The sequence below is a fragment of the Cervus canadensis genome, chromosome 1, assembly GCF_019320065.1.
Source record: "Cervus canadensis isolate Bull #8, Minnesota chromosome 1, ASM1932006v1, whole genome shotgun sequence".
Taxonomy (NCBI): Eukaryota; Metazoa; Chordata; class Mammalia; order Artiodactyla; family Cervidae; genus Cervus; species Cervus canadensis.
In genome coordinates, this window is record NC_057386.1 from 64,172,831 (window position 1) to 64,183,983 (window position 11,153).

At 38.4% G+C, this 11,153-nt stretch overlaps 1 protein-coding gene across 6 annotated transcripts in view; it reads right to left on the bottom strand.

Annotated features, from left to right (window-relative positions):
- Positions 1 to 11,141, bottom strand: part of ARFIP1 (ADP ribosylation factor interacting protein 1) — a 128,774-nt gene extending 117,633 nt beyond the window's left edge. For 4 of the 6 annotated variants that reach the window (XM_043484510.1, XM_043484512.1, XM_043484514.1 and 1 more), the window contains exon 1: positions 10,880 to 11,128. The gene's annotated coding sequence lies outside the window, so the exon portion shown is untranslated. Of the gene's footprint in view, positions 1 to 10,879 lie in introns of all 6 variants that reach the window. The other 2 variants (XM_043484511.1, XM_043484509.1) reach the window with 2 other exon arrangements.
- Between the last annotated feature and the right edge of the window lie 12 nt (positions 11,142 to 11,153).

Genomic DNA, 11,153 nt, shown 5'->3' on the forward strand with positions numbered 1-11,153 from the left:
GTTCCTCTTCACTTTCTGCCATAAGAGTGGTATCATCAGCATATCTGAGGTTATTGATATTTCTCCCGGCAATCTTGATTCCAGCTTGTGCTTCTTCCAGCCCAGCGTTTCTCATGATGTACTCTGCTTATAAGTGAAATAAGCAGGGTGACAATATACAGCCTTGACATACTCCTCTCCCTATTTGGAACCAGTCTGTTGTTCCATGTCCAGTTCTAACTGTTACTTCCTGACCTGCATACAGGTTTCTCAAGAGGCAGGTCAGGTGGTCTGGTATTCCCATCTCTTTCAGAATTTTCCACAGTTGGTTGTGATCCACACAGTCAAAGGCTTTGGCATAGTCAATAAAGCAGAAATAGATGTTTTTCTGGAACTCTCTTGCTTTTTTGATGATCCAGCGGATGTAAGCAATTTGATCTCTGGTTCCTCTGCCTTTTCTAAAAGCAGCTTGAACATCCGGAAGTTCTTGGTTCATGTATTGCTGAAGCCTGGCTTGGAGAATTTTGAGCATTACTTTACTAGCGTGTGAGATGAATCATGGAACACCCTAACTCACAGGGACAGAAGCTCCTATTCTCAGAATCATTCCAGATCGTGTCCAAAGTGTCACTTCATCTGGCTATCTATCTGTGTCCTTTACCATATCCTTTATTATTAATATATAATAAACTGCTAAGTATAAAAAAAAAACTCCTGGCAGATAGAAAAGGGGGAATCAAATTTCTATGAATTAGAGAGACAGGCACTAAGTCTGTGTTTCATTCATATTATTTAAAAGTTCCAACCTTCACATTTTTTTAGAAGTTCATTTGTTCATAAGTTTAATAACTGGCAACACAGGGAATGACAAGATTTAAAAATAATGACATTCACTAAACTTACTGTGACAATCACTTCATGATGCATGTAAATCAAATCATTATGCTGTACACCTTAAGCTCATACACTGCTTTATGTCAATTAAATCTCAAAAAAAGCTGGAAAAAAAAATAAAACTTAACGATTATGGGGGAAAAAAGTGACTTGTAATATGTGCTGTTTAAGATATATGTTTTCTGATCTTTACACGAATTTAAAGTTATCTTTAACAGTGATCTTCAAAATAAAATGATAAATCATTATTTCAAAACTACCATCAACATTGAAGCTTCACAGCCTGCTTTATACTGGAGGCCAGAAATATCTTGTCATCTCTGGGGCTCTACTTCTATAAATCAGCCAGAAGTATTCATTAACTAATGAGTGTAAGAACCAATGACTTATAGAGTGAATTACTAATTAGCATCTGTAAAAAGGCATAATTAATGTTACATAAAGTTTATACTTCATCCCACTGTTTGGAGTTGCTTTTTAATTTATTATCACAATCACATTTTGTTTTCTAAAAACTGAATAGACCAGTTCTATTCTATATTTGGGCTTTCCTGATGACTCAGGGGTAAAGGACCTGTCCCAATGCAGGAGAGTTTAATGAGGGAGAATTCAATATCCTACAACTGTTAAATGCCTTCAGGATCTTTCTCAGGACCCAGGAAAGAGAGGGCAGAAGTCAGAGATTTGCTAGGATCCTGGAAGATAAAAAGAAACACAAGACTCCATGGATAACAGAAAAGAAAAAAACTGCATTTACAACTGCCATGATGCTGAGGAGTTAAAGATTTAGAAATATAATACTAAAGAAAGAAAGCTGAACAGAAATTATAACATTTCAAATTAAGGGACTCACACATCACAGGGAATCTGAAAAGGTATGCTCAAGGTACAGGAAAGCAAAGATAAGCACAGTAGACATAAACAGGATAAACACAGCACAGCACAGTGGAATTAGAATTTACATTTTTGGAATGAAAATAAGTATGCTATTACAGAATCTAAAACAAAATTCACTTGAATTAAATACATACAAGCCGTCTAAGAAACTTCTTGAATTTGTATGATGAAATATCTGAAGTTATTCTTTCCAGGGTACGTTAGGGAAAAAGTTGGAGAAGTACTATAAATAATTATGAAGGAGTTCTGCTGGAACTCAAGGACAATGCTAGGGAGGCAGATAACAGAAAATTGAGGGCAATCAGTATCAAAACCTGGGCTTGTTTTGTCTGAACTCACTTTAACTTCTCTAGACAGAGTATATCACTGATTTCAGAGACTGGCTACTGATTAAAAGAAAGTGGCTCTATTTGTTTTGCTCTAGATAGAATCTATTGAAATATGTCTATCTTTTCTTTTTTTTTTCCTATCTTTTCTTGTTCATGGATAAATAAAAAGAGAATGGTTAAGATTTGTTTTTATTTCATAATTCAATATTAATCTTCAAGTTGCACTGACTGGTTTACAATAAAAAAATTATAAAGCTAAAAAATTAGTTTCCTTAATCAAAACAATCTAAAAGAGTGTGTAATTTTTTTTTTTTTTAAATGATGATAGCTTCCTTAACCTCGGGGGAAAATCCTTTTTCCTATAGTCAACACAAATGATGTTGACCTGAAAGTGGTTTACCATACAATATGTTCAAAGTATGTGACACTTTCTTTCATAAGTAGAATAATCAAATAAGATAAAAAAAATCATTTACATTATAGTGCTGTCTTTACGTCAACAACTATCTGGTATCTGTAAAAGCTATGCTGTTAGACACTCATTAGTCCTTTTCAGTAGTAATAAATTCAGTTCATGTTGCTCATTAAGATAAACACATCAGTCTAGACAATTCAAAAGTAGAAAACTCTGAGAAAATATAGTGAATTCTCAATCATATATAGTAATGAGAAACAATTTAAAAATCAACGTAACAGATATTCAACTATTTTCATCCTCATCATTATCACCAACTTAGAAGTTGTGACAAAATTAACACTTTGGAGAAGTCTTTTTATTTGCCCCATTCAGATTGTGTTACAGAGAAACTAATGAGAAGTCAAATGATAAGACTCTCAAAGCTAAACTACTCCCTGAAAAGAAAACTAGTTGTAAATAAACTCTAAATTATTCAATGTACTGTGGCCTCATTCTTCACAAATGGCTAGCTAAGGTCCAGAACATTAGCAATGCAGTGAACCAAGAGAACTGGAGAGTTCGTTTAGTTGTTATTAATTTCCAAAACCATATAAAATAAACCCTTCAATATTCACAGGTAATTTTTTCAATGGGAAAAAGCTCAGAGTAAATAACCTAAGAATACAGCTTTGTAATATACAGATAGCTATATAGAAATAGACATTTATAGATACGTGTATTTACATGAGTCAGTCTGTATTTCCTAGAAGCAAGGCTAGCAACAGTGAACACACACAGCGCCCAGATTTTGGTTTCTAACACCATTCTCCAATAAAGGGCACCAGAGCTCCTTGGAGAAATGGTTGATTCTAGGGCTGGGGCAGGATATGTACAAGATGAGCCTGGAGCATCTTGTACTGCTGGAAAGGAAGACTGTGCTTTAAAAAAAAAAAAAAACCCACCAGAACACAACAACAACAAAAATCTCAAAAGAATATAAGAACCAACTGAAAAAGCTTCCAAAGGCCAAAGCTGGAACAATCTGAGCAACAAAATTAATAAATACTGGATTATACACGAAATTACCGCATAAAGTAATACTGGATTTTATGCAAAGTATAAAATACCCAAGAATCAATCAATACTGATGTAAATAAATGACTGAATAAATAAATATGAGAAAAGAGACAAATCTCCTTTGCAGAAAAATCCCCCCAAATTTATGCACATACCACTGTTAAGGAGGTAGAACATAACACCCAAACACATTAAGAGTGCGTTTCATATAAGGACTTTCTTCTAAAAAGTACACTATATAAAGCAGGGTGTAACTTACAATGTACAGAGCTGACACTGTCAAAAGCCAGGTGATCAAAGTTAACAACAATGGTAAGGCAGACTGACAGTATCTACTCTTGATACAAGAACTGCACTTCACCTCAGTGGTCTTTCTCCCCAAGACACGTTACCCAGTTGAATAATGAGGAGAGAATCACACAAACCCCAACTGAGGGACAATCTACAGTCACCTGCTCCTGTATTCTTGCCTAGAGAATCCCATGGACAGTGGAGCCTGACAGGTCATGGTCCATGGGGTCGCAGAGAGTTGGACACGACCGAAGCGACTAGGCAGGCACGCAGAGCTACAGTCACCTGACCTGATATCCTCCAACCTGTCATCAAAAATGAGGAGTCCTCACCAGAGGACACACGACAACTAAACTTGGGATTCACTCCAGGACGGGATCCTGGGAGAGAAAAAGTACGTTAGGGGAAAACTGAGGCAATCTCAACATCCGTTAGTTAATAGTGTATAAATACTCGTTCACGAATTGTGACAAATGTGCCATGCTAATGTAACATGCTAATAATGTGGGAAACTGGGAATAGTGTACATAGGAATCTGTACACTATTTCTACAATAATTGTTAGTCTAAAACTATTCCAAAATAAGAGTTTATTATAAAATAATCAAAGAATATTGTGCCATAGTATTCTTATTACATAATATGTAATAATATGTATTGTTTTGTAAACATTAATACAAACTTATGCTATTAAAATAATTTATTTTCACACACTTGGAAAAAACATTATAATTGTCAATTTAACTGTTATATTTATAAATATTTATAATTAAAATCCTATATTACAAAACTCCATGAACTCAAATCTTTCATACTATCAACTTGGAAATTCAATCAATATTTAGGTGTCAGGAACTGAGACAGGTCCGTGGGAGTCAATGAGCCAAAAAAAAAATAAGATGTGGTTCCTGTCTGCATGGAAATGGAGAGTGTGGAAGAGAAAGACAACCATACAATCACACATATAAATGTAAACTGAAACTGTGGTAAATGTACGATGTTACTGTCTCATCAGGGAGGTTAGATTATGTCCTAAAGAAGCAAAACTTCAGCTGAGGTGTGAAGGATAATTAGAAGCCAATAAGTAAAACAAAAGTAAAGGAAGAGAGGTCTAGACAGGGAGAAAAGCAAGTGCCAAAGCCGTGTAATGCAAGAGCAAGATGAGCGCAAAGGCCTGGTGAAGGCCAGCACGGGTGAAATGGAGAGTCACGGCTGGAGGGCTAAGCACTGTTAAGGAGTTTTGTTTTTACCCAAAAAGCAATGAGAAGCCATAAAAATATCGGGAGGGAGGAGTTGACAATCAGATGTGTGTTTCAAAATAAATCACAGTGCCTTTAGGATGAGTAGTGGATTAGAGATATCTGAAGGCGAAGTGGCTAAACAAGAAAGAAGGCTACTGTAGAAATTTCAAGCAAGATTATGGTAACAAAGTAAAGTGGTGGTAGTGGAAATGGGAAACATTAGACAGATTTAAGAGATATTTAGAAAGTAAGACTAATAAAAACGTGTTGACAGGCTAGACGTATCAGGGAGAGGGAGTGAATAAGGATCACTCCTACTCTCCTGGACTTTCCAACTGGAAAGATAATGGAGTCATTCACTAAAATAAACAACAAAGAAAGAGGAAAAAACATATTGGGGAGGGGGCTTGGGAGTGAGGGAGAGATCAGTTTAGTTTCAGACCTTGTATATGAGATATCTTTAATATATTCCAGAGAGGTGCCAACTTAAAGTAAGATATACAGATCTAGAGCTCAGAGGAGATAGAAAACACTCACACCCTTAGAAAAGCTGACATCTTTATCCTAGAAAAGCAGCTAACTACAATCCTCAAACATCCAAGGAAAATATTAGACTCTGACCATCTGGATTTAGTTAAAACAAAAAGCTGAGAAAAAACACGGCAGTAGTATTTCATCAGCTAAAACAAAAACTACACAGCATGCGAAACAGAGACTTAAAAAAACCTTGTTTCAACGGTATATTTATTATGTCACCAACCATATAGTATTTTAAAGTTTTAGCAGGGCCGGACAATGTCTTTGGAAATATTCAGCACCTGCGCTGGGCAATCAAGTGGCCACTACCCATCCTATTCTATCTTAACTAATTTAAACAGCCACACGTGGCAAGTGGCTACTCGGTCAGACAGCAGCAGTTTAGAGCTTTTTCATGAATTTCATCTAATCCCCAACATCTACTTTGTGAATTAACTAACAGCAGGTGTGAGGGATAGAGGGATTAAAGAAGTAGAAGCTTTCATTCCATTTGCTTATTATTTGAATTTTTATTTTAAGAATGTATCTTAGCTGTAATGCTGAAAATATGCTTAATTTTAAAAGTAAATAATACACTGTACAGAAAAATGAGGAAATACAGAAAAAGAAAAACAAAAATAATCTAGAAACATACCTTTAAGAAATAATCTACAATTTACATTTAGTCAAATATGAAGAGGATCTACATTTTTAGCCCTTTTGTTAGAAGGAGCACCAATGGCTCAAGTTACTCTCTCTGAGTTTTATCACATTTCTCTTCTCCCCCATCCCCAACACTTCAGAAATCCTAAGAGAAAGCCATCATCTCTAGAACTCGACTTCAAGGCTGCCAAAAATAAACACTTAATAGTCCTCCTGCTTATCTCCCTTTCACCACCATCACCCTCTGCCACCAATGTCTCACACTTTAACTAGAAACCACAATGTCACAAAATCATTTAGTCACTACAGTGAAAAAGAGTACATGCTTTGGAGTCAAGTAACTTTGTGAGTCTCCTTTAATTAGTCCAATTAGTTGCACTAATTACTTCTGCTGGTTTCTACGCCTGTTTCTTTATTTAACGGAAAATAAGAATACCTAAAACACATAAAGCATCCATGAAGCCTAATGCCTAGCCTATTATGCACTTCTGTGTCCTGGTGCTATCCTGGATACTTAATGTAGAGCTTGGAAACAAAACACAGACCCATCCTAGAGGTTATATTCCCCTGGCTTAACCCCCAGGGACTCTACCTGGGATATGAATTCCTGATCCATCCCTTATTAGGTACTTTACAAAGTACTTTATCAGAATGCCACATTCCTCTTCTCTTGAACAAAGCTTTTCCAACCAATGTGCCAAGAATGAATTACGGATGTGATGAAATATTGACCTCCCCACTCCCTGGTCCCCTCAGCTTTCAGAGAGCCAGGGGGTCTGCCATACAAATAATCATTTTATGTGTGCCATGACGCAGAACAGTTTGGAAACCTTGCTCTAACACACTATCTCACGGTTGGAGCTGGCAGCTTCCTTCCTCTAGATGATTTAGGTCTCACCACCAACTCTGTCACTCTTATGATTCTGCTTCAAAGACAGTGGTGTCACAGTTCTCCCAAAGGATCAAAAAGGATCAAGCCTAAACATAAAGGAAACAAAAACTCTCAGGTGACAATATGGCAAAGATGCTACCAAATTTTCACAAAACATTTGAGCAATTTCCAGCAATATCTGCCTATAACTATTTTAATGCAAAAGTTTAGAAGTTATGGAGGAAAGATGAAAGAGAAAGTCACAGAGAAAACGAAAATGTGTACTTTTGTAGAGGACAGTTGAGGATTTGTAAGAGCTATTCAGTGGCTTCCATGACTGGCTAAAGTTAAGAGACACTAAAGAGAACAAGATTATTTTCAAGTTCTTTTGTTTTATAGTCTTTTTTTTCATACTTCCTAGAACTAATGCTGGTGAATATTTGACCTTTAGACCGTTACAGTCCCTAAGTCATCATCATCCATATTTTGTGGAACTACTCTTTCCAGTCTGCACATATATCATTAGTTTTTCATCCATAACCATATTCTCTTAAATTCCCTATTAAATTTACTTACTCCATCCTCAATTTCTTCCTTATCCCATCCTAAATTCATCATTCTGGAATGTATTTATACCTCAAGACTCTTACAACGCTAAGTCTATTACTTAAAGCCTTTATTTTCACATTTTCCACTCCTCATATGTTATCTCACACACTCACACACAGATTTATATCTATGCCATAGGAAAACTATCAAACAACATTCCATAGGCTTCCTCCAAATTCATTTCTCTTGTCATACTTTTTGATATGATATGAAATCAGGTGTTCAATTACTGAAAATTAATAAAGGAAGAGACCATCTTTACTTAATGTCTGAGAGAAAATCAGGTGAGATACCTACAACTCGTACCAAAAAAGATGTAAAGAAAATATGCTAGCAGCAGTCTGGAGTAGTAGTTGTCTGGATTCAGATAACCCAGGTTCAATCCTGGCTCCACCAGTGTAATTCTGAGCAGATTAGCTTCAGTTAATCATTTAGTTCCAATTTCTTTATCTGTGTGTGCATGCTCACTCAGTCGTATCTGACTCTTTGCAACCCCACGGGCTGTAGCCCACCGGGCTCCTCTGTCCATGGAACTCTCCAGACAGAAATACTGGTGTGAGTTGCCATGCCCTCTTCTGGGGATCTTTCCGACCTCGGGATCAAACCTGTGTCTACTGCATCTCCTGCGCTGGCAGGCGGATTATTTACCACTGCACCACCTGAGAAGCCCCTCTTAATCTACAAAGATGAAAATTTTAGCCAAGTTATAAGGTTGCTGTGAGGATGAGATGAGATGAGATAATCACATAAAGTACTTAGCATAATGCCTGGCACACAGTAAGCAAACAAATGTTATGGTGTCAGATATCAATCTTCTGGCTTCCTCATTACCTTAGAAGGAAACGAATTTAGCATGATTGATTTATTTATAAAGTTATGTTTTCTGTTGCCCCCCCAAAGTAAGGATGCTAGATAGAGGGAAAATTATTTTTGAGCAGAAGACACTGTCACTCTGTATGGACTATGATGAGCTGTATAGTTCTCTTCAAGTTTAAACATTCTATAAAATACGTGTCAAACATTTTAGAATGTCAACCCTTGATCAACAAACACTTCATCAAATCAGCAAATTTCAATATGCACTCTAAACTTACATTAAGTCTGGAAGGATACTAACTTAGTCACAAAAGAGAACTATCATTAAATTCTTAATCTAGAGGTAATATGGAGAGAAAGGAGATGTCAAGATGAGCTGCAGCATGCCAAAGACTTAGGGACCACACCACTGAGACATGCTTTGCCCTTTCTAAATAAGCCGAAGCCCAAAGTAAGTAGATACCTTAAGTGAAAAATAAGAAAATGAAAACAAAGTACAACAGAAGTTTAAACTTTTACTGTGAGCTGTACCCAGTGAGTTGGTGATATTTAATATGTATTCAATAATCATAAACATATCAATTTATAAATCCACTGGATCTCTACAACATTGGCCACAAATAGCTATCCCTAAAAAGAAACCTCAAAACCACAAATCAGGAACTAAATAAGTAGGCAGCCTTACTTCCTTCTCTAGGTCTAGGAAGGAATTTAGAAACACCGAAATTCTGAAGTACCTAGAGATTTCATCACTATAAAGCTAGAATCTCTGCATTCTACTCTCCATGGTGCCCAAACTAGCTATGTAGCATTTGAAAAGAAAAAAAAAAAAGATCCACAGAAAAAAAAACTTTTCATTAACTTCAAGAAGTTTTCATTAACTGAAGAAGACACTGCCTAAGGAGTGGTTTTTAATCTACTGGAGGTTATATATCTCAATTAAGAATTTTCTTCAGAGGGGAGGAAATGCACTGCAACAAAACTTTGCCCATAATATTGGGGGTGGGGATGAGGAAGTCCCCTGAAAGTCACAGACCATGGACTCCCTAAGGCATGACCCAGGATTAGGCAAACTAATTTATCAACTTGAAAAAGAAGGAAAGTAACTGAGGCAGAGGTTTTAACCCAAAAAATAAAATAACGTTAGAAATATTTTCTGTTTTCTCAGCTAATGAGTGTTAGACCTGGTGGCTGGGAGGGAGGGTTGAGCAAGGAAAAACAAAAGTGGGATTAAAACAGTACTGACGTGTAATCTGTTGTCTTCAAATCGAAAGAGGAGCAATAAAACGGCCAGCTCCTGCAGCCTTAACACAGGAAGGATTTAACATAACCAACTCTTGTGCACATTCCCACACCGGTGAGGTTAATTAAACAACAAATGGGAACACACACACACACCTGCCACATTTGCAGGTGAAAGCACAAGTTTAACAAAAGTCCTTCAAATCTTCCATTTTTTTCCTCCTTAAGAACCGACTTAGAGAAATTACACGCTTTAATCTGGGAGAAAAGGAAGGGAGGGGGACATAAATCCTAAAAGGGGGGTGGTTAAAAGGATGTGCAGGAAGTGGAAACTACAAACTTTTTGAGATCAAAGGGCTCAAGAGGGCGGATAAGAACACAAAGGAAGTAATAATAAAGTAAAAGGGAAAAGCGTCTAGAAACTCTTCTTAAAAAAACCAACAACAACAACAAAAAAACCTCTTTCCTTTTTCCAAGACACGTAAACAGTAGTAACTTGGCAAAGAGGAACGGACGAGACGACAGCACAACTTCCTTCCCAAACTCCAGCATTCCTTGGACGTCCTCGCCAGCACAGTGAGGCTTGGGACATTTCCTAGGCAAGGCTCCTCCCTGCACCACAGCCTGAGGAACCTCTAGCAGGGACTATCGCTGTGGGAGAGAGGCAGTGGCGGATGCAGGGAAAGAAGATCAGCAATACAGGCTGGACAGCAAAGCTGAGGGTGGCCCACTCGGAGACTCAGTCGAAAAGACCTGGATCCTGCAATCCCTTTCCCCACTCAATGCATTCACAACAGGGAGGGTGCCGCCCTGGGAAGGCCGGTCCTGCTTCTTCGCCCGGCTGTTTCGGGGGCACACTCAGGGTGACAAGAGGGACGAAGGGGTAGAAATCCAAGGTCGAGTACCTGGGTAGAGAGAGATGGTACACACAGTCTAAGGACAGAAGTGCCCTGTGAAAGTACGGAACAGCGAACCCCAGAGGCAACGCGTCCGGCCGGGCAACCACCTCCAAGCAGCCTTCCCCCGCCTCTTTCCCAGCCGGCCAGCTCCGCCCTCACCTGTCTGCAGGCAAGCCGGCAGCGCTCACGTCGAGGATTATCCCTGCCTCTGCTCCCTGAAGTCGCCTCAGCCCTGGCCAGAAGTGAGCGGAAACGCGACCCGGGCCTTTTCCTTCTTCCCCTCCCGCCACGCACCTCGGCTTCTCCGGGGCGAGGAACAACTGCAACTGTCACAGCCTCACACTGACCAACCTCCGAGGACACTCGGACCGGCAGCCTCTCCACCGGCGGCCTACAGCTCCCGCACCCGGAGCAGCGGAGCCGGAAGTGAGGG